This window comes from Dermochelys coriacea, chromosome 9 (assembly GCF_009764565.3).
Source record: "Dermochelys coriacea isolate rDerCor1 chromosome 9, rDerCor1.pri.v4, whole genome shotgun sequence".
Lineage (NCBI taxonomy): Eukaryota > Metazoa > Chordata > Testudines > Dermochelyidae > Dermochelys > Dermochelys coriacea.
This window is the reverse complement of record NC_050076.1, coordinates 83187472-83214816: the sequence shown is the minus strand read 5'-3', so window position 1 is coordinate 83214816 and position 27345 is coordinate 83187472.

Here is a 27345-nt window from a genome sequence, read left to right as displayed (position 1 = left end):
TAGGAGCCGGAGGGGAGCCATGCTGCTGCTTCCAAGAGCTGCTTGAGGTAAGTGCCACCCAGAGCCTGCACCCCTAACCCCTTCCTGTGTCTCAACTCCTTGCCCCAGCCCTGATCCCCCTCCTGCCCTCTGAACCCCTCAATCCCAACCCAGAGTACTCACCTGAACCCCCAACCCCAGAGCCCACACCCCCAGCTGGAGCCCTCATGCCCCCAACCCCCTGCCCCAGTCCTGATCCCCCTCCTGCCCTCTGAACCTCTTGATCCCAACCTGGAGCCCCCTCCTGCACCCCAAACCCTTCATCCCCAGCCCCAACCCAGAGTCTGAACCCCCAGCCAGAGCTCCCTCCTGCACCAAATCCCTCACCCCCAACCCAGAACCCATATCCCCTCCCACACCCCAACCCTCTGCCTCAGCCAGGAGACCCCTTCCATACTCTGAATGCTTCAACTCCACCCCCCAGCCTGGAGCCCCCTCTTAAACCCCCAGCCAGAGCCCTCACCCTCTCTCGCATCCCTGCCCACTGCCTCAGCCTGGAGCTCCCTCCCACAACCTGAACTCCTCATTTCTGGTCCCATCCCAGAGCGTGCACCCCCAGCTGGAGCCCACACCCCAACCCCCTTAGCCAGCCTGGTGAAAATGAGTGACAGAGGGAGGAGGAATGGAGTGAGTGAGGGTGGGGCCTTGGAGGAGGGGCAGGGCAGATGGCAGGGCAAGGGTGTTTGGTTTTGTGCAAGTAGAAAGTTGGCAACTCTAGCTGCAGAAGAGGTATTTGTGACAAGCTGGACCCCCTGGGATGTCACCTAGTGTGCTGGGATGCCACTAAGTCAGACTAGTCTACCAGCCTGGGCCCCCTTTTACCTGGTCTTGCTAAGCTAGGGTCCCCAGCCAAGCACACAGGCAGGGCCACACCCAGCTGCACAGAGAGACTAAGATCCACTCTGGGAAGGCTCATTTTAAGGGGCTTGCCCCAGTATCCAGATGTCCACCCCCACTCCTTTGGAGTACAAACCCAAAATTATATGAAATTTGCCTCTTTCCTCAATGGGGAGGAGGGTATGCACAACTCCTTGCCACCCCAGTTAGAAATCACATAAACTGGGTTATATTATAAACCAGAAATTTATGAACTATAACAGGTGTATTTTAAGAAGTTAAGGAGGTAGCAGACAGAACAAGGCAGATTACTAAGCAAATAAAACTGAGTATGCAAACTAAGCTTAATAAACTAAAGAAACTGGTTCCACATGAGTTCTCACCCTAAATGTGGTTCCAATAATCTTCTTCACAGGCCAGATGCCCTTCCAGCCTGGGCCCAGTTCTTTCCCCCAGTTCAGTCTTAGTTGTTCCCACCCTCACTCCCCACCCTTAAATAGGTTTTGCATAAGGTGGGAGTCCTTTGTTTCCTAGTTTGGACCTCCACCCCAGTTTCTCAGGAGAAAAGTACAGAATTCAAGATGGGTTCCAGTATCAGGTGACATGGTCACATGCCTCTGTAGGGCCCCTGTAGCCATTCTTCACAGGCTGACGGTCACAGGTAGACTAAGCTCTTTTACAATCCATTGTCTCTTGCTGATGAGCCATCAGCACTGTTGGGCTTTTTCATTGTTGTACCTGAAGCGTTAGCAGGGGGTGTCCCACAAAGTAACATGTTTGAAATATAGATACATAGTCAATATTCCTAACTTCAGATACAGAAATGATACATGCATACAAATAGGATAATTGTATTCAGTTAATTATAACCTCTCCAATGATGCCTTACAAGAGTTATCTTGCATAAAGCATATCTTAGTTATGTCATATTCCTACCACAAGCATATTTTCATAAAGAATATGGAGTATAATGTCAGTGTGGTGGTCATTTGCATGTAAATTCCTTGAATTATTCCAAGACAAACTGGGCTCCATTGTCAGTGAATATAGTGTCTGGAAAGCCATACCTCACAAAATGGGCCCTCAGTTTGCCATTCTCTGATTTGCTTCTTATATCAGCCAGGGCATTGACATCCCAAAAATGTGAGTCGTAGTCCACTGTAATCAAGGACCGCTTTTCCTTGAAGGTAAATAAATCCGCTCTCACCTTTCCCATGGTCAGGTGGCCAATTCATGTGGCCTCTTCTGCTGGCAGGTATCACACGACTGGCAAGTGACAGACCCCCTCAAACCCAGAGCTCTGGGGGCTTCAGACCGAGTGACATGGCTCATGCAACCAGCTTCTGCACTTCAGAGAACTCACAGCTCAGATGTTTTCCCCCATGTTTCATTAGCAAAGCATGAGTGCAGGCCAAGTTGAACAAAGGGAACTTTGTTAAACCCCGTGCACGATTCAGTTCATGGGGATCAGTTGCTTCCAGCCTAACTCCCGCAATCCCTGTTTTCCTGATGTCCTGTCAATAGCAGTCCCTCCAGGGAACACTGGTGCTCAGACTCCAGTTCCACTGATCGTGATACAATCTTCATAGTCCACAAGACAGTATCATGTCATAAGTTGTTCTTACCTGTGTGTGTGTGTGTGTGTGTGTGTTTAAAAAAAAAACAAACAAAAAAAACCCCCACAAAAGACATTGCCCCTGATCTCATGAGTTTACATTCTGAACGAACAGCTCAGATACACGGAGGGGCCCAGAGGAATGTGCTATTTCTATTGTAGTGTAGTGTATTTTTATTGATGGATTATTGGTAATGGATTTGGGATTGCTAGTGGAAGAGTTAGTGGGCTTTGAGGAAGACATCATGAAGCTTTTTCCTGCCTGCTTTGTACATACCTATACATTCATAAATCATTTTCTTCAGATAAGGGTCTGAGCTAACTTTCATTGAAGTCAGTAGGAGCATTCCACTTGAAAGCAGAGGGAGCTGGAAAACAGTCAGGCATGGCAGTTGAATTACAGTAAACTGGAACCTCCTATTTACACTGACCCACTGTGTTAATTCTACATCTGAGGACACTTTAGCTATGTGAGTATCATGTAGTCACTTTGTCTATGACAGAATGACTGTATATTACTGGGGAAGATGTTTGAGAGAAGCATTGTTATACTCCATTATGCACAGAGTATACTTACCAAGTAAAAAGACACTTCCTACATTGTAACATTTCTGTTGCCACCTTCCAGAGCCCCTGAGGAATGGTGAGATATGGAGAAATTATTGCAACAAGAGTGGGAAAGGTAAGGAAATAATGCATTCATTAAACTAAGATGTATTTGAGGTGACCTCATCTCTGCACAGGTCAGCTGAATGACTCGGTGCTTAAGACACTTGAGCCTTGTCCACACTACAAAAATTACCCATTGCTGGCAATGGGTGTCACCAATGAGGGAGCTGAGTTGGTGCTAAGCAGCCTTTAGATGCAAGTGTAGCCAACAGCAAGGCATGCTAGATCCCTTTTCAGAAGCCTCTGTTAAAACCTGCTTGTTGATGGAGTTTCACTGAGGATGATTTTGGCTCAGTATCTGTGAGCCTGAAATGTTTTTGACAGATAGCCAAGCACCTGTTCTTACAAAGGGACTGTAAGATGTTTGGGATGGAGCTGTGACACACAAGTTTCCCACAGCAGGTGGGGGCTGGGTTGTGTGTTGGAAGCAGCTACTGGAAATAAACAGTTCAGGAAAGATTATCCTGAGGTGTAGCCACTTATTTGTCTCCCAAAGAAGCATTAACCCATTGCAGAATTCCACACCCTTCTTGGCCATGTGTAAGACACAATGCATGTCTCATTTACACTATACTCTGACAGCCACCATTTCTGACTGAATAATCTCCTATATTGGCAGGCACCATTACCAAGTAACAGGCAATGATGACTCAAGGAGCTGAGAGAAATCTCATAACAAATTGTTCCTTTAGCACTTCCAGTCACCTGTTACTGAACCTCTGCAGGGATTTTTCCTGTTCTCTTTAAGCCAGGAAATTCTATGTTTTATGGTTAGCTGATGTATGTTATGATGCTATCAGCGTGCTGTTATTGCCGTGCAGCCTGTTTTACTTGGTGCTGCTCCAAGATGCCAGATTGACAACCCTAGAGGTCCTCTGTTTATCCATGGAATAGGAAGAGCTCAGACAAGGATGGTATAAGCTTCCCCCTTGCTGTCTCTCCAAAGTGCTACAGTTCTGACCTGAGTGAACTGCTTCTTTGCTCTACATCTCTGACCATCCTTGCTAACAAGCGTGGTAATTGAAATGATAGCTCTGTAGTTCACTTCTGCAATCCCCACATCTTTGTGTACAGCGATATTCCAGTACTGCTTTGGAGGTGTGTGCTATCTCATCCTGTTTGTTTGCAAACACTTGTATTGTGATGCCAGAATGTGTTGAATTGCAGAGTGAATCACACACGCTGCTCAGTGTCTCAGGAACACTTGAGGCTTGGTTTTTTTATTTATTATTAAACTGTTTGTAAACGTCTGCATAAAGATGATACTGAGATTTTTTTTAATGTTCTAGAATGAGCTTTGCGCTTTACAAAATTCATATTCTTATTCAATATTTGTATTACTGTAGTGTCTAGAGGCCTTGCTCAAGATCAGGGCCCCACTGTACTGGAAGCTCTTCAAATAAAGACATGGTCCCCGGCCTTGAAGAAATTACAGTTAAGATGACAAATGATATAGGAAGGGTGGGTGTAAAGGGCACAATCAAGCTCTTATAGACATAGCTACTGTGATTTCATCAGATCTCTTAAGCAATGTTAAGCTCTTTAATATGGGTATGGGAGCTCATTACGGAAAATCTAGGTAGGCTGCAGCAGGGGTGCTGGAACAATTTGTATAGCTGTGGTGCTGAGAGCCACTCAACCAAACTGTAAACCCTGTATCTGATGGAAATCACTTCAAGCCGAGGGGGGGAAGTGGTGTGTGTGTGCAGCAACACTGCCAGCCGCCCTAGTTCCTATGAGCTGTAGGAAATTATATAAAACAGGTTAGTAGGTGGCATGCTTTCTTCTGAGAATACTATGAAAGCTCTGGAAATGGGGTTCTAATCTGCACCTCTCAACCTCACCAGAGGGTGCTGCAGAGCACTTCTACTTTGGTTTAGTGAAAATGGGACATTCTGCAATGGTTTAAGGTTATATGACAGTTCTGTATAGTCACAGGAATCTACAGTCATTTGAAGTTTAGGGTTTTTTTATAACCTAAGCTGATGGCTTTTTATTTTTCATTTGCATTGACTGACATGGCAGCATATGGAAATTTGTACAAAAAGTAAGATGAATGGGAGCTCAGGTTAAACTAGAACACTAATAAATAATAGTAACATGAAGAATCTATCAAGAGCCTTTAGCACTATGAGCTAAACCATATGTCCTGGTTTCTTCAGTTTATTGTGGAAGTCGACTCCTCATACCCTATCTCCCCCAGCCAAAAAAAGTGTATATCCTTGGGTCACACTTAATATTTTAAAGGTTGTTTTTAAATCTCAGCTAGCTGAAATAGCTTTGAATCATAGATTCAGGGCACATCTGACGAAGCAAGTCCCAGTCATCTGCCTTTGCAACCCTAGCAGACAAGTGGCATCTGTCAAACAGACACTCTGACAGAAGCACAAGGAAAAGATAGAGCATGAACTAGTAGTACCTGTTAGCATGCTAGAGTTAATAGAACAATGAGTAACAATTTTAACTCTGTGCTCTGGGATTTATCAGACCTGTCAGGCAGTGGATGTGGAATCTCAATGGACAGTCATATTTTAATGGTGTAATATGACAGTGACTGAGTCCCCAGTGCTTGGAGCAAAGAGCATTGATGCATGTAGCCACAGTGAAACCATGATCCTTTCTCTCCGCTGTGCGTAGCAATGGGTGCTGAGTAACCAAGAGCCTGAATCATTTGTTTTGTGTACACTAATAGCCTTGATAAGTTGAAAACCTGACTGAAAAGGGTGTCAAACAACCCCTAGTGTGGTGAGGGTCTAAGGTGATTTAACTTGCGTCTTTCATTGTAACAAGTGTTGGTTATGCCTCAAGCTGAGCAAACTCACTAAACCAATTTCTTCATCTGTCTGCAAATTGCTGCCAGCTACCAGACAATTTTCTCAGGTCTGTTTGTTGTTTGAAATTATTTGCCATTTTTTTTTTCTGCAGACTGAGGTATTTGCAAAGATTAGTTGCATGATCTTGCATTGTATTATTTGAGAAACAGCAGGTTATCATGTAATTATCAATTATGGCCCTGATTTGCCTTTCACTTTGGACTCAATCCTGCAAGGGAAGTAAGTAGGGGAACTGGCAGGGGTTGTGACTGCTCTAGTTGGTGGAAGGGTATGTTCACCCCTTACCACAGAGGTTCAGAATCTTGGGGTACTTTTGGACCTGACCCTGCTCTTGGTAGCAACAGTGGCTCATATTTTTTTTACTTTTCTGCATTGCTGAGGGTTCGCAGTCTTCTCTTGATAAGGCTGGTCTCACCACTGTTATAGATACCTTTGCATCTCCAGGTTGAACTGTTGCACTGAACTCTACTGGGGACAATCCCAAAGACAGCTTGGAAGTTACAGCTATGCAAAGTGCAGTGGCTGACTTGCTTAAGTGGAATGGGTCATCTATAAAGCAGTATATGGCATGGGACCTACCTCCTGTAGGGACCATCTTTTGTACATTGAGTACATTTTGTACTTGAGTACATTGCAACAGCAAAAGTCAACTGAAGAACCCTCTCTAGTGGTCCGTAGAAGTACACTCTTGAGGCAGGGCACTTTTCAGGAGGGGTTCCTGGCTGTGACATCCACTCCCTCTCAGAGCAGCATGCAAGGAATGTCTGCTAGTCTAGCATCAAGCATATAAACCATGGCTAGACTAGTTACTATGATTGCCTAGGATGTTACAGGAAAGGGAGGTATTAGTGCTACCATTTGTGGGCAGTTTACTGTGTTCCAACCACAGCAATGGGTGCATAGAATAACTTTTATCAGTCAAATATGGGAGTCCTTTCAAACATGGATCTGTTTGACAGGAGACAGTTAAGCACTAGCAGATATTGTAGATAGTGGTTTGTCCTCTCACCAATGGTCTGACCCTGGAGCAGACTTAGCAGGTAGCAGAGCTGTCAACCAGGTGATTAGACTTGCCACACACATGAGTTATGCACTCTGCCATACCCAGCAAATGAACCAAGAGCCCCGTGGTCCATAAGCAGTTCTGCTGGATGGGAGGGGGCTACTCTCCTTGGCCAAACAGGGAGGTGCTGGCCTTTTGTTGAAGGTGCCCTAGGCATCTCACAGAGATGCATCTATGAGCTCTCTCCTGACTGGGGTGTTTGTAGCGCTATCTGAAGAGTTTTGCTACAGCAGTAACAATCTTTGGCTTTACTGGGTCATCTTCCTGATCCAAGCCCCTCAGTCAATTCTCTAGTCACACAACTAACACAGGACTAGCTAAGTGGACAGCCATGGATAGAAACCTCTCTCCCTCCCCATAACTAACTTCCAGTCTTTCTGGCCAACTCTCCTGGGACTCCAGTGTAGACGGATGTCTGAGGATACACAGCAAATGTGCTCCAACCTGCTACCACAAGGGCCAGCATTACCCACCTTTCCAATACACCTGCTGGGAACAGGAAGTAATTACCGGCAGAGGGAAGAAAAAACGCTCAGCTAGGGCAATTGCTTTCACCGCCGCTCTGGCTCTGGCAGACAGACTTCATTTACACTTTGCTTACACTGTCAACTGTCTGTCACTTCACTTTCCCTTGTTTCTGCAGCTCTATGCTGCTGTCTCTTTTTCTTTTCTGAGCAGCTCCTATCTGGGAAACATCACATTTGCTTTGTATAGATGTCCAATCTGCAGCAGCTCAGCTGCCAGTCAGACCTGGCATGTATGGCTGTCTGTTAGCAGGGAGGAACATTGGAAGGGCCATGCTGGGTCTCACTATTAGTCCCCCTAGCTCAACATCCTGGTGTTAGGGTGCTATGCCTCCAGCTTTAATAAAGTCTCTCCTTTCCTGTGCCAGGCCTTAGGCTTCCACTTTCTGCAAGGGTTAGACCTGCAGCTCCATTACCCTGAGACTGGGCTCTCTGGCTTCTGTGTTCCTTTTTCTCACCATGGCTCTCCAATGAGATCAAATGAGTTTAGACCCCAGGTAGAGACTTTACTCCTTTGGAGAGCAATTCCACCAGCAGGTCTGTGCAGCAACACCTAGCAGCCTTTTCAAAACAAGCCAGCATTTACTAGTCAACTGGAACACAGGATGCAAGGATCCCTAGTCTAGTCCAGAAAAGCACAACTTCACAGAGAGCTCATGTGGGCAGTGTCACCTGCCTTCTTCTCCAAAACCTCCCAGATTTCATCTCTCTCTGCCCTAGGCAACAGCCATCATGTCTCACAGCCTGCTCACACCCAGCCCTTTGTCTCAAGTTGCAGAATGTTGCGCGTGTTTGGCTTCCATCATTAAATGTTAGTGTCCGATGTTTGGCCTCCAGTGTATCTCTGAGGCAACTGCATTCATATGTGGACAGTTCTAGATAGCTCATTCATACGAGTGCAGATATCAATACCCTATCCATTATCTCAAGGTCCCAGAGGATAATTTAACTCTTTCACACCCAGTGGATAACAATACCAAGCAAGTGGGGAAACAGAGTCACACATTATCCATTAACAATATTACTAAAATGTACCCATTCTCCACACCGGGTATAGCCCTTCCTAGGGTCCTGATACTAATGGTCTCACTGGTATCCTTTTTTACCTTCTTTTCCACTCATCACTTTTGTCGTTGATGAGAAAAGGGAGGAAAAACCCAGAGATTCCATGAAGTCTCCCTCGGACCTCCCTATTACTCATCTATTTTACCTGGAAGGTGATAAGGGCCAGATCTTATCAGATTTAATGGAACGTCAGTGCTTAGGCACTCCAGAAAACCCCCAAGGTGCCTAGATGCATCTTTAGCACCTAAATATCTTCTAAATGTGGCCCTAAAATATGAGGTTGATGGGTGGTAGTACAATCCAGTCAGCCAGCCTCAATCGTTGTATCCTGTTGAAATTTAGCCTGTAATCTCTTTGGGAGAAAAGGGTTGTCTCTTCATTTGTTTATGGGAAGCACCTAGCGTACTTTTGGGCTCTCAAAAGGAATAAAAATGTGTGGCTATGTAGGGGAGGGATGATGTGGGGGGCTGGATACAGGATTTTGGTTTGATCCTGTTTCTAGTTATTGCGTATGTGCTCCATTTCCCCCATCAAGTGATGTTTCCGTCCCAAGGAAATGTTTAGAGAAAGTTCTGAGCGACTCCTTGGCTGATTCGGCGAATGTGGGAAGAGTTGGGAGGAAGGAAGTGTAGTCTACTCCTGTGCTATAGTTTTGGAAATCTGCCTCCCTCTGTTGTAATCATTTCACTCATTTACCTGCCATCTCTGACACCGCAGTGTGATTTCTCTGCTACAGAGTGAAACACACAGCCCCGTTACCTTGACTTATTGTTCTAAAAAAAATGGAATTCAATTGGCAAATACATTATTAGCCATAGGTGTCCTCATGCTGATTAATAAGATGTCTGTGCCAGCTCGTCAATGTAATTGATCTCTGGGGGCAGATTCATAAATGCGCTTATGAAACTAGAATCAAAAAAATTTCTGCAGGGACAACATGGCAGGTATTAAGGAGGAAGTCACAAAATCAGCTCAAGTAGCTGCTGCACAGATTCCCAGAGCCTTGTTTAATTTTAAGTGAATTTTATGCCAGTGAAAGTTGCCATATTGACAGCACCAAACTGATGTCTTTGGCTTGTCCACAGAACAGAGGCACCATGGACAAAGGCAATATAAGCATTCCCTGTACCATCAGACCTGGCTTGGACAGATATACCTCTAGGAAAATGAAAGTAGTTCAATTCTTGGCCCCTGTACGGAGACAATGACAGAACTGTGGTTGCCCATGTAACCTTAATTCAGCCCCCTTGTGCATATGCATTATGATACAGTCTTAAATTGCATGATCACCTATTATTTTTTCCACAGAACCCCTGACTCATTTAGTACACAGGACAGACAATGCTTGAATAATGAGCAGCTATTCAATAGGTTTTCTCCTCATTGTTCAGTGTGTGGCCCCAGGCTATATTTATGACACACTACTCAAACCCTACTCTGAAGACAGAATTATGAACTTCCTCAGGGCCTTTTCTATGGTACTCATCCCTATAGCATCTGAGTCCTTCATAAACATTAAGGAATGTCTCTTTACAACACCCCTGTGAGGTGAGGGAGTGGTATTATGCCCGTTTTACAGATGGGAAACTAAGGCACGGAGAGATTAAGTATTCACTAATTTCAATTACCCAAAAGTATCCATTAATGTTGGGTGCCGAGTATGAGACACCTAGGACCTGATTTTTCAGAGTACTAAGCATTATATAGCACTTTATTTGCTCAAATCGCAGCTTGCAACTGTTAGTGCTCAGCACTTCTGCAAATCAGATCCCTGGGTCTCAGGTGAGGTACCCTGAGAAGAGGAACACACAATTAGTTACACCTGTGAAAAGTTTGGTTTAGATGAGGAAGTCTGTGACAGAGGAAGGGGTAGAATCCAGTTCTCCAGGGCAGCACTTAATCGCCTTAACCTCGAAGCTATCCTTTCTCTTCCTGCAGTCCCTAGCCTCATTCACTACCTACCCTCCATCTTTGGCAACAGATGAAGCAGGGGGTCTTGCAGACAACAGCCTCCTTCAGTACACAATCCTGATCCATCCCTAGAGCAGATCTGTTTTGTGCACTGAGTGAGGTACTTATAGGCTTTGGTACAATGTATGAAGGCAGGCCAAGCCTAGGGTATCTATACAAGTATACTTTTCCCCTGTAAATCAGAACATAGTGATCTTGACCTTTAAATGCACCACATGGTTGGAGATGGAACTGAAGCAAAACCCTCTGATCTGAGCACCCCTGAGCTCCAAAGACAGCTCCAGACCCCAATCTTGAAGCTCAGGCCCACCTGCATAGCTAAGCAGGCCATTTGAATGGGAAAGTAAAAGTTTTGTCAGGTGGCTCTTTGCTACACGGTAGAGGCATATTTATTCTCTGGGCTGTTCAATCCATCCTTTTAAATAGCCCAGCACACTGGGCAGCCACCAGCCAATGTGCAAGGGTGAAAGCAGGAAGCAACAAACTTCACACAGCTGGCTTTTCAGCTTTGAAGGTCAGCTCTGAATAGCAGTCTGCTGGAGATTCACACTGCAATATTCCAGACAGGCTAACATTGCTCTATTTTTAGCCTCCAAGCCCTCTTAAAACAACATCAACAAAAAAACCTCATGTATTCTGTCAAAAAGAAAAGACCCAAAATATTTCAAATCTGCTGCATATCAATTCATAATGCACCTCCCATCTCTGTGCAAAACAGTGAGTCAGACCCCAAGCCTTTTCCCCAGCAGTTTCAATGAGATCGCTCTGAATTCAGCACACAGCAAAACATGACCAGTTATAGTGGCTACACTGCAATCTCGGATCCAAAGGTATTAAAGCAGTGCAAAAGTTGGAAGGCAGGATGTAGAGAGAGGCCCAAAACCACACGTTGGCTCCCAACAAACTAGAACTTCAAGCAACTCACTCTGTGGCTCTGGCTATCCTTAATAATATGTGAAATGGTGGGTCTCAGATTGCACACATTATACTTACCTAGATTAGACAGCCCACTTCTGTGTCCATCCTGATAGCTACAACATGCTCCTCAGAACAGAGGCTGTATCTTCTTCCTTGTGCACAGTGACAAGCTGTAATAAATAACAATGTGATGACAATAATGTGATGATTATGCTCACACGATAAATGGCATCTGATAAATTGCATTCACTGTCCCCTTGTGACTTCCTCACCTGTAATTATCCCCACCTGTCAATCCCTCCCGGGAGCACTCGTAGCTTTCCAAACCCAGCAAACAGCAAAACGGACAAAGCAGAATCTCCCCAACAACCCTGACCTGGCAGAGGGGAGGTGGAGATCATGACCTAAGTAGTCATGCTCTCTAGCCTCAGGTTCCATGATGTTCTGATCAATTGCCATGCTGACAGGGACAAGATGACCTACTGCATGTCACTTTCAACCCCAGGGTGATGGGGAGGGGTTCAGTGCAAAAAGCACACGCTGCTTATAAGAAAAGGCGCATCTCTTTTGTCTTCTGAATGCCACCTGCAATTATGGTTTTTACAGCTACTGGAGGACATACACACAGCGTTGGCTGGGCTTTGCACACCAAATTTCATGATGCCAGCTGTGATGCTGTGTGACTGAAATATGACCATTTGTATCATTAATATTGCCACGGTAGACGGTTGCAACAAATCTTGTACAAAATATGTCATGTAAGTTATCAATGGAAAAGTTACAAGCTATCAAATATGATTATCCTGTTTCTATGTATGTATCATCTTTGTATCTAAAGTGACGAATATTGAGTATGTACTAATATTTCCAATGTGTTTGCCCATGGGGTAACGCCCACAAGGTAGTTTATATTCAGTCTAGCCAGCACATTGTGAATGAGCCATTCAAGTCGATGGCCCCTAAAAGAACACAATAGGAAATAGAAGAAGCTTGTCTCCTCCCGGTGAGCTTTCCTCTGGACATTTCAGCCAAAATTTGGGTAATGGCTGCTTCTGTGAGTCCTCAAAGCATGTAAGGGCATGTGACTTGCTCAGGTGATCCTGGACTCCATCTTGTGCCTGTAATTTTCCATGAACTAAGATTGAGAGCACCCTCTCCACGTGGGAGAAGGTATAAAGGACCTTGGACGCATCTCCATTTTACCTCTTCCCTGCTCTGATCTCTGGACTATGGACTTACACTAAAAGGAGCATATTGACTATGGACTGAGGACCTTCCAATCTTTTGGAAGTTACCAGAGACTTTACAAGCTAGCAGTCTGTAACATCAGTGATGCAAACCTGATCCAAGAACTTTGCAATGATTGCAAGTATATGACTTCCTAAACCATTTTAACTCTCCTCTTCTTTTCGTTATAAATAAACCTTTAAATTTTAGTTACTACAGGATTGGCAACAGCATGATTATTGCTGTTATATGTTGTTATATATTGACTTGGCTATGTGGTTGATCTCTTGGGATTAGAGGACACTGTATGTGATGAAATTTGGCTTTCAGTAACCACTCATCATACAGTCCAGTATCTGGGTAGTAAAGCAGGAAGACTGCATTTTGGACTTCTTGTTAAGTAGCGTGGTGAGACAGAAGTTTACTTTTGTTGCTGGTTTGGTATATTTTACTGAAGAATAATCACCAGTTTGGGGTGAATCTTTCCTATTTCTCAGCAGGCTGTCCTGAATCTGGTATTCTCAGCTGTGACCCACTGAGGCGCAGTGACACCAGCACCTAAAACTCAAGGGCTATCAGGGACCTGAATCTTGAGAGCAGGAACTAGTGTGTATATTTCTATACTGTATTATCTGTATATATCTACTGTATTATCTATCTTTCTTTAAGAAAGCAAAATGAGACCAACCCTTCACTCAGTTTACCACGTGTAAACAATCTGGAGAATGCCGGTGGCCCACCTATTGCCATGCTACCCATTCTGCTCCTTTATAATGCATCAGCTCAATAAAATCCTAGAGAATCAGAAAGGGAAAAGACCTAGTCAGTGCCTTCCTATGGCCAATGTCAGACTGTTCCCCATTATGCCTTTGCCAGGACTTTGTTCAGTCCACTTTTAAATGATGCAAAAGATGGGGACTCCACTGGAGAGACTGGGGCTAATAGCTAACTGCTAGGACTGTCTGAGCCAAATTTGTCTCTAGTCTAATCCCATTAAAGACAAATTTGGCCCTCTCCCGGGCTGTCTGGCCTATATTTTTCATTGCTTGGCTTCATTCCAATACTCTTAGTTATATCCCACCCACTCAAGATCACTACAAGCAATTCCCTTTCCTCACCAGTGTTTACACCCTTCGTACTCTTGTGTTCACTGCTCATGCACAGCTTTCATTGTCGCTTGACCATGCTCTCTCTGTCAGGCAACATATGCTCACCTCTGCCAGGTGGCAGAGACAGGAGCAAACTCCAGCAGTTCAGTACAAAATGCAGTGAGGAGGCCACATGAAAGGTTAAGAGAGCTATGGAGTACATTGCTTAGGCTATATAGCTACGCGCATGCCTTCCGAACACCCCTAGGCTGTTCCTCCATCTTCCTACTCCTGGTCCTCACCATTATGGCATCTGAGCCACCTTGGTACTCTCTCCTTTTCCCCTCCTACTCATATCCCATCCTCTGCCAGTCCCCATACTCCAAGGGACAATGTGGTATAACAAGGATTCAGCCAAAGTCACAGATCTTGCCGAAATTTAGCCTAACTAAAAGAAGGTTGAGGGGAGATATGATTGCTCTCTATAAATATATCAGAGGGATAAATACAGGAGAGGGAGAGGAATTATTTCAGCTCAGCACCAATGTGGACACAAGAACAAATGGGTATAAACTGGCCACCAGGAAGTTTAGACCTGAAATCAGACAAAGGTTTTTAACCATCAGAGGAGTGAAGTTTTGGAATAGCCTTCCAAGGGAAGCAGTGGGGGCAAAAGATCTATCTGGTTTTAAGATTCTACTTGATAAGTTTATGGAGGAGATGGTATGATGGGATAATGGGATTTTGGTAAGTAATTGATCTTTAAATATTCAGGGTAAATAGGCCAAATCCCCTGAGATGGGATATTAGATGGATGGGATCTGAGTTACCCAGGAAAGAATTTTCTGTAGTATGTGGCTGGTGAATCTTGCCCATATGCTCAGGGTTTAGCTGATTGCCATATTTGGGGTCGGGAAGGAATTTTCCTCCAGGGCAGGTTGGAGAGGCCCTGGAGGTTTTTCACCTTCCTCTGTAGCATGGGGCATGGTTGACTTGAGGGAGGCTTCTCTGCTCCTTGAAGTCTTTGAACCATGATTTAAGGACTTCAATAGCTCAGACATGGGTGAGGTTTTTCATAGGAGTGGGTGGGTGAGATTCTGTGGCTTGTACTGTGCAGGAGGTCAGACTAGATGATCAGAATGGTCCCTTCTGACCTTAGTATCTATGAATCTATAAATCAGATTTCTGTGGATATTTAATGAGATAATGGGTGTCTATATCACTCAGCTACCTCCTCAGAAGTCATTCCCTCCAGCCCCTTAAATATCTGTGCTGATCTTCCCTCTCAAACGAGTATTGTTCTGGCACAAGAGACAGTTTCAGAACATGTTCTCATCTGAGTCCCCCACAGACCACTGGGGGGATCCTGTGATGGTAAGTGAGGCACTTATACTTGCGCCAAAGTGCAAAAGCATCATAGAAATACAACTGATGAAACTGATCTTTTTTTTTTTTCTTTTTTCAGTTGTAGCCTCATCCGTAGTGGGAGCAGTTCATGTGACAGGCAAAAAGTGCCAACGTTCTCATCTCAAACACACGCACCAAGACAATGACCATTCTGCACACACTCCGACATCCTCAGCAGCAGCTAGTGCTGCTATCTAAAGCACCCTGGTTTTCCCAGTGCCGTCATTGTTTCCTACATATTCAAAAGGGAAATAATGTAAAGTGTACTTCTCCTGCCTCCCCATCAAAACTGTTCTCTCTGCCTCCCTGGAGAATGGCAATGGAACAGTCTGTAGAATGTTTCATGGCACAATGGAGGTTGTGATATTTACCAGCTGAATGATCTGGTTAGATGGATAAAAATTCCAGGTGGACATGATTATTGTTGGGTTAGCACCCACGATATGTTTGATACTATATAGTATACAAAAATAAAAGCAGTCTTTGACCATAAGAGCACACAGGAAATCTCCATGATACTGCAAAATGCTGCCTAGTGGCGAACCTAAAGACACCGAGGAGAAATGGGTTTAGCACTTTTCAGCAGAGTTGATGGGCTTAAATTCAACTCAAAGAGATGAACACCACAGCAATGTGGGAACAGATCCAAACTCTCTCAGGTGGGCTGGACCCAGAGCTCTAGCTCTTTTGGAAAGTTCAGATTTGACTTTCAACTAAAACTCAAAACATCTTTGTGGCCTCCAAAAAGGCATGGATTTTTCAAAATGGAGTGTCGTGGCTTTGTTTTGATTTTGTAACAAAAATGGCAATGGCTGGTCATATGTTTGCATCTTCTGGGCTGAATGAGTCCTTGCATCCCTGTATGCAATCCAGTGATTAGTCCAACTTGTTGGCTTCATTTTGAGTTTTGCCTTTGTGATCATGGGATCAACTGAACCTGAAATTCAAAACAATCCTCAAAGACTGGAATGTAAGGTGTTCTGAAATTGACAAAAGTCTGACAAGTTTTGTATGGCTGTGTTTCCGACCTTGAAAATGACAGCTCTTGTGTCCTGGTTACTGGGAACTGCAGAAATCAAGGCACCAAGACTCAGTAGTAAGGAACATAACTATGATCGTGGCTGCTTTTCACGATATCCACAAAGCCCTTTCTAAACTCCTCTACAGTCCTGTCCCAGACTATCTGGCCTTAGTGTAAATCCCTAGGACATTGCAATCACATTGCTGTATCTTTGTTATAATAGTGGCTACAACAGATACTCCTGAGGGTATTCTGTGCCAAAAAATTAAAAATTCTGCACACAATATTTTAAAATTCTGCAAATTTTATTTGTCAAATAAATGTGGCGGGTCCAGCATGGCATTGGGGAGCACAGGCCACTGGCTGCCCAGAGGTGGGAAATCACAGTGCAGCTTCCCCCAGAGACTCAGTGGTGAAGCTGCACCTAACCCAGAAACACCCCAGGGCCTGGCCCCTCTGTGCTAAGTGTATGAGGTGTAAGCAGGCAGGCAGGTAGGCTCAGCAAGGCAGGATGCAAGTGTGGAGAGGCTTGGTATGGGTTGAGAAGGTTCTGTGTGGAGTAATCTGGGTGCAGGGGGCTCAGTTGGGGGTTCTGATTGCAACCCTACTGGGACTCTGCCAGGGGGGGTACAGGTGAAGGTGGTTGGGATTCAGTGGAGGGGTAGAGTGTCTGGATGTGGGGGGTATAAAGCTCAGCAGGGGGGTCTGGGTGTGGGGGGCACAGTGATGGGGTACAGATGCTGGGGGAGTGGGGCTCAGTGGGGTAGGGATCCAGGTGAAGCTGGTTGGGGCTCAGTATTGTGCGGATCTGGGTGCAGGTGGCTTGTAGGGGTGGTCCTGGGGGAGTGGGGCTCGTCAGGGGGGTTCTGGGTATGGGGGGGTGGAGTTCGGTGGGAGGATCTAGTATGAGGGGGTCTGGATGCATGGGGGTTGGATGGATGGGGGAGCAGCTCCCTGTACAGTGATCCCTCCCTCTGCAGCTGAGGAGAGATGGGTATAGGAAGTGTGGGGGGGCAGGGCAGAATTTGCAGAACTTCCTACAGCCGATGGAGAAATCTGGGTGTGGGTCTGACACAGTCCCAGATGCCATGCAGGGGAAGAGGAAGTCCTGTCTTTCCCAGCCCAGACGGGATTAGCAGCTGAGCCCAGTGCAGGGTAGGAGCCACCAGCTGGGTCTTCCCCAGTCCCGCCCCCGCCCCACAGTGATTTATCTCTCTGCTGTCTGCCCTGGGCACCTGAAAAATACTGCTGGGGAAGGTTGCATGACCACTCTTGTGGCTTCCCTTTGCTTCCCCCTCAGAAAGTCATTTTTCTGCGGGGAAGCAAAGAAATCTGCAGGGAACATAAATTCTGTGCATGTGCAGTGGTGCAGAATTCCCACAGGAGTAAATAGAGCCTATCATTGGTGAAATCCTGAGCTTACTGAAGTCAATGGAGCCAAGATTTCACCCTTTCACCCCAAGGCTTCTTAACACAGAATTTATTTATTTTTGTCACTACTTGCTATAACTAGGAAGTAAATACTCTTAGCAGGAATAGAGAATATCTGTGATTGCATGCAAAGCCTGGCTCCTTTGACTGATCAATACCTTCCGTACGTTAATTTGTATCTAAACTAAATCTCTAAGCTAGTACGGTGAGAAAACATCAAAATTTCATCTTAAAAAATGCCAAGCTTACAGGAGATTCAGAGCTGAAGCCATCACTTAGATCTTGACTCGTGTAACTAGGGGCAAAGCAATTATTTAAAACTACATACATATAAGCTCCATGTACCTACAAGGAACAGGATCCTCAGGCAATTGCTAATGGACAGAAAGACTGTTACCTCTAGGTTATCAGTACAAGGAGGTAGGTCCAGCTCCTCAAACAGACTTAGGCATCTAATTACCATTGAGGATCTGGGCCATAGTGACCAAGAGCCTCCACCATCCGATGTCTTTTAAGTGTCTTATGTCCAATGGATTTTGGTGACTTCGCTCTGTCATTCAGTAGACAAACATCCACATCCACATCGTCATAATCGGCACTCCTGGGCCTGCTTGATGCCTGGCTGAGCAGATGCCAAGTATGGCATGCATCGTTGGGGATTGAATATGCTACTTTCCCCCATCCCTCCCAGATGTGGGCTCTTTTCTCATTGGGGTGGAACACAGTGATGCCTGAAAAGCACCTGCTCTGTAGACAAACTGAGGACATGGGGCCGAAGTCTGATCTCAGCTACACTAGTACAAACTGCAGAGTAGCTTGGTTCACCTCAGCAAGATTACTTTGGATTTTGGCCAGTATCTCTCAGACTAGAATCAGCCCCTTCAACTACAATCCTGTCAGTCTCGCTCTGTTTACCAGCACTGATTTTATGCACACACATGAGAAAAATGTGCATTATATCCTGTTCACTGATCAATTCGTTAATGTATTTATTAATTAAACTGAAGTCATTTGGTGAATTCAAAAGGTACTTCTGAAACCATTGAAACATCTCACTTTTGCTGCTTCTCATTCATACAAGACTGACGCCTTCGTGGAAGATCAGCTTTAGTCAAACTCAAGTGAATGGACTCAAAACAAGAGGAACTGAATGAACCTCTATGGCCTGTGACATAGAATCATAGGACTGGAAGAGACCTCGAGAGATCATCTAGTCCAGTTCTCTGCACTCATGGCAGGATTAACTATTATCTAGACCAGTATTTCCCAAACTTTGGACGCCGCTTGTTCAGGGAAAGCCCCTGGCGGGCCGGGCCAGCTTGTTTACCTGCCACATTTGCAGGTTTGGCCAATCACAGCTCCCAATGGCTGCGGTTCGCTGTGCCTGGCCAATGGGGGCTGCGGGAAGCGGCGGCCAGTATGTCCCACCCACCTTATAGTAGCTCCATCTAGGTTGCATTTCCCTAGTTTGTTTACGAGAAGGGCATCAAAAGCTTTACTAAAGTCAAGATATACCACGTCTACTGCTTCCCCCCATCCACAAGGCTTGTTACCCTGCCAAAGAAAGCTATCAGGTTGGTTTGACATAATTTGTTCTTGATAAATCCATGCTGACTTTTATAACAAACTTTAGCTTATATTTATTAGTATGTATTTCTAGAAAGCTTTGACTCACAGGAGTTTATCATGAAAACAAACATGAATATCTTATTACAGACAGCAAAGTAATGCTCCTCATTCATGATTGCAGAAGGTCTGTCATTAACACCCAGGCCTTTGAGACAGAGGAAAGGATGTTATGCTTGTGATAATGCAATGCTTTTTCTTTTTATGGCTCTTCATTACTAGCCTCTGTCCCCTGATATAAAAAAATGGATTCTGATTCAGCTCTAATCAGTGAATGGCATCCTTGCCGACTGCAGGGCAGGGGGAAATAGAAACAGTGCCGGTTGCCAGGTGTGTTTGTTACGGAGGAGGAAACAGCAAAGATGCTCTGTTTAAAGAAAACGTAGAGCCTGATTCCATTTTCAGTTACGCAATTTAAATCTGAAGGGACTCCACTGATTGCAATACATTTATTCCAGACTTACACCACTGTCACAGAAAGCAACATCTGGTTCAGGAGCTGTATTTTTCCTTTGTTTTTCTTGCTTTGACAATGCATCCTTTAAACCTTTCAATGAGTGGATGCTGCTGGCTCCCTATCGGCATCCTTGGTATGACATAGACCACTTAGAAAGCCCTCCCAACCCTGAAGATCCACAGTAGAAAATCTTTTGGGATTGGCCTCTTCTTATTATTGTGTCCTGCTTGGTGAGTGTGCTCATTAGGGCTTAGCATGAAGCGAAAACCTGCCCTTGTGGAAGAGGAATAATGTTTCATTAAGAAACAAGAAGTGTCAGCTAATGAACAGTCTAGGACACTGGGATGTCACTTCCTGGGCTCCCAGACACACTTGCGTGAGAACTGTATTGTAAAATAAATGAAGTGGAACACAGAAGCCAAATAAGAAACCTTGGCGAAGCGTATATGCATGGGGACATGTTTATGAGCCCAGTCACATCCACCACTAATTAAGCCTGAAAAAAAGAGATCTCTCAGAACCAGCCCTCCGTTAATTTTCATTGGTCCCTCGCTTCCTTTTTACTACCAGACAACGTCAACCCAGCTTTATTCGTGAGCTGCCAGCACTGTCTAGGAGCTGCTTGCTGCTGTACTTCCCCTCAGATAGCACCGTTAGCAGCGTGGGCACATTGGGCATATCCTATCCAATTCAGATTCACAAAGGAGCCAAAAAGGGATTGGCTGATATAGGTGACAATTATAACTCTGGCTATCATAACAACAAACATTTTGGAAGGGATACTAAACCTCCTGCCCCAGTGCTTAAGTCAATGTCTCAGTGCAATCAGGATGAAACCTGATGTGAGGGGCAGATTATTCTACATCTGCCTATTGGAGGGTTATCTGGTACTAGCCCTCATTGGAGACCGGGTACTGAACTAGATGGCCCCTGATCAAATGCAGCAGTGCTTATGTTTTCTATGTTCCTATCCACAGCATGATCTCATTTAGATCAGTATAAAATCCCAGATAATCTCACCAAATGCAATAGTCATCTCTAGTATAAGCACTCCTAGAATCAGGCCCTATCATTTCTGCATGCTGCAGTCAACAGACTTGGAGTGGCCCTTTTAATATGCCAATTTCAGGTCCCTTCTTAGAGTTCATCAGCCCCACTGATCTTTTTCCAACAACTGGGAGTTTACCAGCATCGGTTTCCTTGTTCTCACATTCAACGACCCGTCAGTTGTGCTGAGACTGGTGCCTTGAATGCCAAGAAGGACAAAGATTTTGGGAAAGTGGAGTGCAGTTAGAGCCAGATTAAGGCAATACAAGGCCCATGGCACACTACGATCTTGAGTTCCCTGTAGTTCTGCACAAGGAATAATACTTTGCATGTATTTGATTAAATTCTTCCCTCATCTACATCAGTGCAGCTGCACTAAAGTCAACTAGCTTGAACCAACGTAACAGAGAGGCAGCATTTGGTCCAGAGAGTCCCTTTCGTCTAAAACTCCCAAAGCACTTTACAAAAAGAAAATATTATTAATATCATTTTACAGATGGTGAAAACTAAGATGCAGAGAAGTTAAGTGACTCATCAAAGAACAGAAGGAAAATTAATAGTAAATCTGGAGTAGCCTCCAGGTTCACCTGACTCCTGTTTGCCTAATATAGCGTAGTATCCGTAATACAGCAGAGTTCACTGGTAGAAACATTACTAATCTCTCCTAGCCTTATGGGCATGAGCCCAAACTCAAATTGGAATTTATATGACAGACAAATCCATTTAAATACGAGCCTTTCTTGTATTTTCAGCTCGTCAACAACCCAACATGTGAACCATTGATTGCACTCATAGGCATCAAGAAGACACTTACAAATTGGTGCAAACTGTGCCATAGGCTAGGTAACAGGTAGTTATTAGATAGTCAAAGGTATCTGGATTTCCTACGGGGCAGAATGTACCTAGTTCACACATGCAACAGCAGTTTCTGACACACTGTCAGTTATACATTTGCAACATCTCTGCCAATGGACCTCACTTTTCCAAGCCATTCACTGGGGGAATCTGCCATCTCTGGATACCTAAGAGCCTGGTGTTTGTGAAGTGAAAACTATACATGAGAGAACCATTTGCTTTATGCAGAACAGAGTGCAAAGGAGAAGAACCGACTCCCAAAGACAGGAGAACAAGGAGATTAAAACAGCAAAAGGTCACTGGAGGATCAGTCATGCTCTTCAGACTGCCCGAGCAGAACTTGTCTGTCCCTGCAGACCCTCTGCACCAGGCACTGTCTTGCCCTTGCTACTCTCTCACGTCTCTCCTTTTCCCCATAAATGTATTCTAAGGGGAAATGTTTATTCTTATTAGCAAGGCAGAAGCTAGTTAATGATACCCTAGCATTAGTGTGATGGGAGTTGTCATACAGAATTGTTACAATTGCCAACAGATGACACCATTTTGTTGATTTTACCATTATTTGAAGAGAATGGTGAGAATTAGAAAAAGGAAGCTGCTAAGGGAAGGATTAGCTTCTGTGCAGCTTGGCTTTATGAAACATGGGAAAAGAATCGGTACTAGCTCCAAACCCTCTGATCCAATCCCCAGCTCACCATCCTATTTCATGTCTTCTTTGAAGCATGTCATATTGACTGGAGGCTGAATACCAGATCAAAGGATCATTAGTTAGGTCCGATATGGCAAGCCCACAATATGACAACTCAATTCTCCAGGAGTAGAGTTACCATACCAGTGTAATGATGCACCATGCTTTTATGAGTCTTGGAGCACCTTGCAAGTTATTTCCTTTCACAGGTAGCTTTCCTTACAAAGACACAGGGAGAAGTCCGCTGGTAAAGAGATGGACAGTCTGCTACTTTACCTGTAGTGCCTGGGCACCAAGCGGTGGAGATGGGGAACCTGTATGAGAGATGGGATTAGAAAATTAGGAGACCTGCTTACTGCTCAGCTCAAGAGTCTGGTAGTGGATTCACATTGGACACTGCAGCCAGAGTGCAAATGAATCTGACTACACTAGCGATTAATCCATTAGCTGAACCCCCTTTAAATACAATTCTCACATGCAGGATTTAAACCTGGCTATTCTGAGTAATGTAGCTCAGGCCTGACCATTTATTGAACAGCTTTCCAGCCTAGGATCCAAATCCGTAAAGTAATTAGGTGCCTAAATTGAAATCAATGATATAGGCACCTAAATACTTCTGAAGATCTGGGGCTAGGTATCTATCCATGGGAACCCGAGTCATCAGCCTTTAGGCCACATTAGCATGAGCTGTGTTTAAATAATGGTTTACAGTGTTTTAGCAAGCAGTTTTACCCTTGTATAGACAAGGCATTTGTGACCAGACTTCACTAGAAGGACATATCTACCAACAGGGCACCTATCACCTTGATAACTTACTTAACTTGTCCATCCCTTGCTTTGCTGCACATTGGGCTATCTGCATTTGCCATCCTTGCCTGTCAACTTCCCTTCTCTCCAAATCTTCCCATTTAATGTTGACATGCTTGATGTCATTCAGTTGGCTATCACCTTGATAGCCAAACAGAATTTCATACATACACAGGCCTGGTCTACACTGGCAATTTTGCAGAAGTTTTCAGCCATCACTCTACTACAGTTCTACTACTGGTACCCAAAATGGGATGTTACTGGAAGATGCATGAGATGGAAAAACCCAGCTGCAGTTTCAAAGCTCAGTATGAGTTTGTGGCAGTGAAAGTTAGAAAAAAACATCTTTTTACTTGTAAACTAAGCAAATTCAATATGGGAGTCACCGAGAAAACAGAGCACCTCACAATGCCACCTCATTAAAGGATGGCAGCATTATTGAATACATGCAACTCAGTTGAAGCCCCTGTGGAAAATCTGGAGTGGAGTTTTGTATGGATTGTCTGAACTTCAGCCGTTCTTAAACCCTGATCAGAGACACGGATGGGATGCGGGGGAAAGAGAACTGGAAGGGGGTGAGATTCCACCATTGATAGGAGACTCTCAGAAGCTGCTACAGCAATTTTATGACACCAGAAATCCCAGAACCTGAAGACAGTCGCTCAAAGAGCAAGTGCTGGGCTTCCTTCCAGAAAGCTTCTCAAGCCCTTCATGTTATTTTTCACTGTGCTGAGATATAATTAGTTACAGTTCTTTAGTAACTGTCAGTAACTAGCATGCTGGTTTTTCTTTCCTTAGGAATATGACTAACTCAGGAGTGATGATAAAGGCTTTGGTGGGAGGAGGAGGGGGAGGGCATTCAGATGAAAACTTCAGGACCCACCTTTTATTTCACAGAAGAGTAAAACTTTGACAGTGTTTAAGAATCAGTTTGTGATTGGTGACTCATGCCTGGCAACCTCTGGCCACAGGAACAATTGCTGCACAATCTACAACAGGGGTTCTTAACCTTTTTCCTGCTGAGCCTCCCTTCAACATGCTATAAAAACTCCAAGGCCCAGCAAGGGGGAGGGACACCTCAGGGCTCCTGGCCTGGCAGGGGTGTGACATTGCACTCCATACGCTTTATGAATATATGCTTATGAATGTGAATATGATTTAAATGGAATATGCTTTATGCAAAAGGTCTCTTGTAAGGTATCATTACAAAGCTTATAATCTACCAAGTGTGTGCATCCTATTTGTTTACATCAGTAATACAAGTTTATATCTTATTCGCCTAACTCCAGACATAGAAATAATACATGCAAACATATTAAGTGGAAGCCATTAAGGGTTCAATCAGTTGTAAATGGCCCTAGTTACTTGAAAGCCTTCCTGTGTACGTGTGGGCCAGCCCATGGGGAATGGAGACTAGGGGTCTTACAGTGACATGTGACCATGTCACCTGATAATGAAATCCATCTTAAATCTGGTACATTTAGGAGGAGGAGTGGGGACCCAGAGAGACAAAGGATTCCCGCCTTGTGCCAAATCTATAAAAGGGGGTGAAGCAGGACAAAAGGGGCCAGTCATGAGAAAAGTCTGCTGACTACCTGAGATGTCTGCTGGAACTAACAAAGACTGTATCAGGGGAAAGGATGGGGCCCAGACTAGGAAGGAGTCTAGTCTATGAAAGAAGTTTATTGGAACATCTCTGAGGGTGAGATATTACCTGTAATCAGTTTCTTAATGTATTAGGCTTAGACTTGTGTATTTTGCTTTGTGACTTACTTTGTTCTGTCTGTTATTACTTGAAATCACTTAAATCCTACTTTTTATACTTAATAAAATCACTTTTGTTTATTAATAAACCTAGAGTAAGTGATTAATACCTGGGGAGCAAACAGCTGTGCATCTCTCTCTATCATTGTTATAGAGGGCGGACAATTTATGAGTTTACCCTGTATAAGCTTTATACAGATTTATTTGGGGTTTGGATCCCATTGGGAACTGGGTGTCTGGGTTCTGGAGAGATAACCTGCTGAGCTGATTTTGGTTAAAGTCTGCAGCTTTGGGGCCATGGCCCAGACCGGGGTCTGTATTGCAGCAGGCTAGTGTGTCTGGCTCAACAAGGCAGGGTTCTGAAATCCAAAGCTGGCAGGGAAAACAGGCTCAGAGGTAATTTCAACACATCAGGTGACAGTTCCAAGGGGATCCCTATGACCGAGCCCATCACAGGGGGCCCTTGGGAATAGGCATAGTTATACTTCTATTTGGTGTGGGGGCAAGGGCTGGTGGGGCTGGAGCCAGCTTCACACAATGGGATCCAGAGAGGGAGTGCCACCTCCACCCCCTGACTCACTCAGGAGCCACCCAGCCTGTCTGGGCTGTGGCAGGGGAGGGGTGCAACTAAAAATATAACTCAAATGGGGGACTCAGTTCAAAAAGTTTTAAAAACTGCTCAGGGTGCAGGGAAGAGGTTGCTAGAGGTTGTGTGAAGTGAGGGGATAACTAGGGGCTCTGTGCAGATGGGAGTAGATCAGGGTGCAGGCAGGGGATAGCTAGGGGCTGTGTGAGAAGGGGGTAGCTCAGAGTGCAGGCGAAGGATAGCTATGGACTGTGTATGGGCTAGGGGAGCTCCCAGTGTGGCTCCCAGCTTCAATGGGTGGGAGGGGGCACTAGGGCTCCCGACTTCAGCCCTGCTTCAGCCCAGCACTGCTCCTGACTTGGGGGTGGTGGGGATGTTTGTCGGCTTCAGCCCCATGCTGCTCCCAGCTTCGGGGGGTGGGAGGACAGCTTTAGCCCTGCGCTGCTCCTGGCTTTGGGGGGGGGGGGGCAGCTTCAGCCCCATGCCGCTCCCAGCTTCGGAGGGGGGAAGGGCACTGGCTTCAGCCCCGTGCCACTTCAAGCTTTAGTGCCGGGGCTCAGAGCACTGGCTTTCAGCCACAGGGCCCCGCAGCCTCCCTGAAAAGGCTCACAGATCCCCCCAGGGAGCTGTGGATCCCCAGTTGAGAACTGCTGATCTACAACACTGTCCAAATGTAGCGGCTTTGCTCTGGACACACAGATCCAAGGCAATGTAACTGGTCATCCAAAAGAGCGGGGAGACTCTCATTCATGCCTGAGCGCTCTTACCATCCAATCCCAATTCACTGTGTCAGTATCAAAAAAAGGTTCTGTCTCCCCTCCTGGCAAGTGACAAGGATAGGAAGGGCTCTATCCCCAGGAGCCTGATTTAAGGCACCCCTGAATTTCGATGGCACTTTCCCTATATCATCCAAAGAGCCAGATACTATGGTAATGAGCACAGTGCAAATGTTAGGAAGACAGAGAGATGAATGGTATTTTGAGCCATAAAAGGATTAAACAACAAATGAATGTACTTTGTACCAAGTTCTGCTCTCTGTTATTTGGGAAGGCGTATTTTGGGGGAGGGAGGGGGAGTCCTATGGTTCTAGCTTGCACTTAAATTATCCTTTACTGCTCTATATAGCTGATCTCTAAATGTTCAACCTGAGAGGAGTTACAGCTGCTTGGCCACTTTCAGGATCAGGTCCTTAAGCCAGGAAGATACTGATTTCCTAGGAGATCAGAGCCAGAGGAATCTCAAGAAGGAAGCAGGACTATGACTGTTTGTAAAAGCAGCACATTGTTCCCAGGGTCTGAGGTACAACCTCTCTGAGTTTGTATAATGATGAATCTCTCCAATTTTCTTCACAAGCCAGTGTCCTCTGGGGAACAGGACCTAGCTAGGGAATCACTTCAAAAAACCTGGTGTAATGGCAAGGAAAGGGGGCAGAAATAAGACACAGAGCCTGATGGGACCAGCCCTTGAAAAGGGATGTGTTCAGAGCTTTTAGATAAAGGTCAGGAGCGTAGATGGAAGGGAATGGAAAGGAGAGGAGGAAAATCTTCCGAAGATCTAGGGATCTTGGGGGACAAGCCCGTAAATGGAGGAGCTTGGGGATACAGGCCTGTACAGTCCTAAGTGACTAAGCACAGTGCCTTGCATGGTACCCAAAACATGTTACCGATGGGTACCAGATTGGGAGCACTGGGTTTTTGCAAATTCTCCTAGTCTCATTTCAATGCATTTAGACATGCAGATAATTTGTTACCTAACACAACTGCTTTTTAAACAGTTCCATAGACCTCTTAAGGGCCAGTCAGTTCA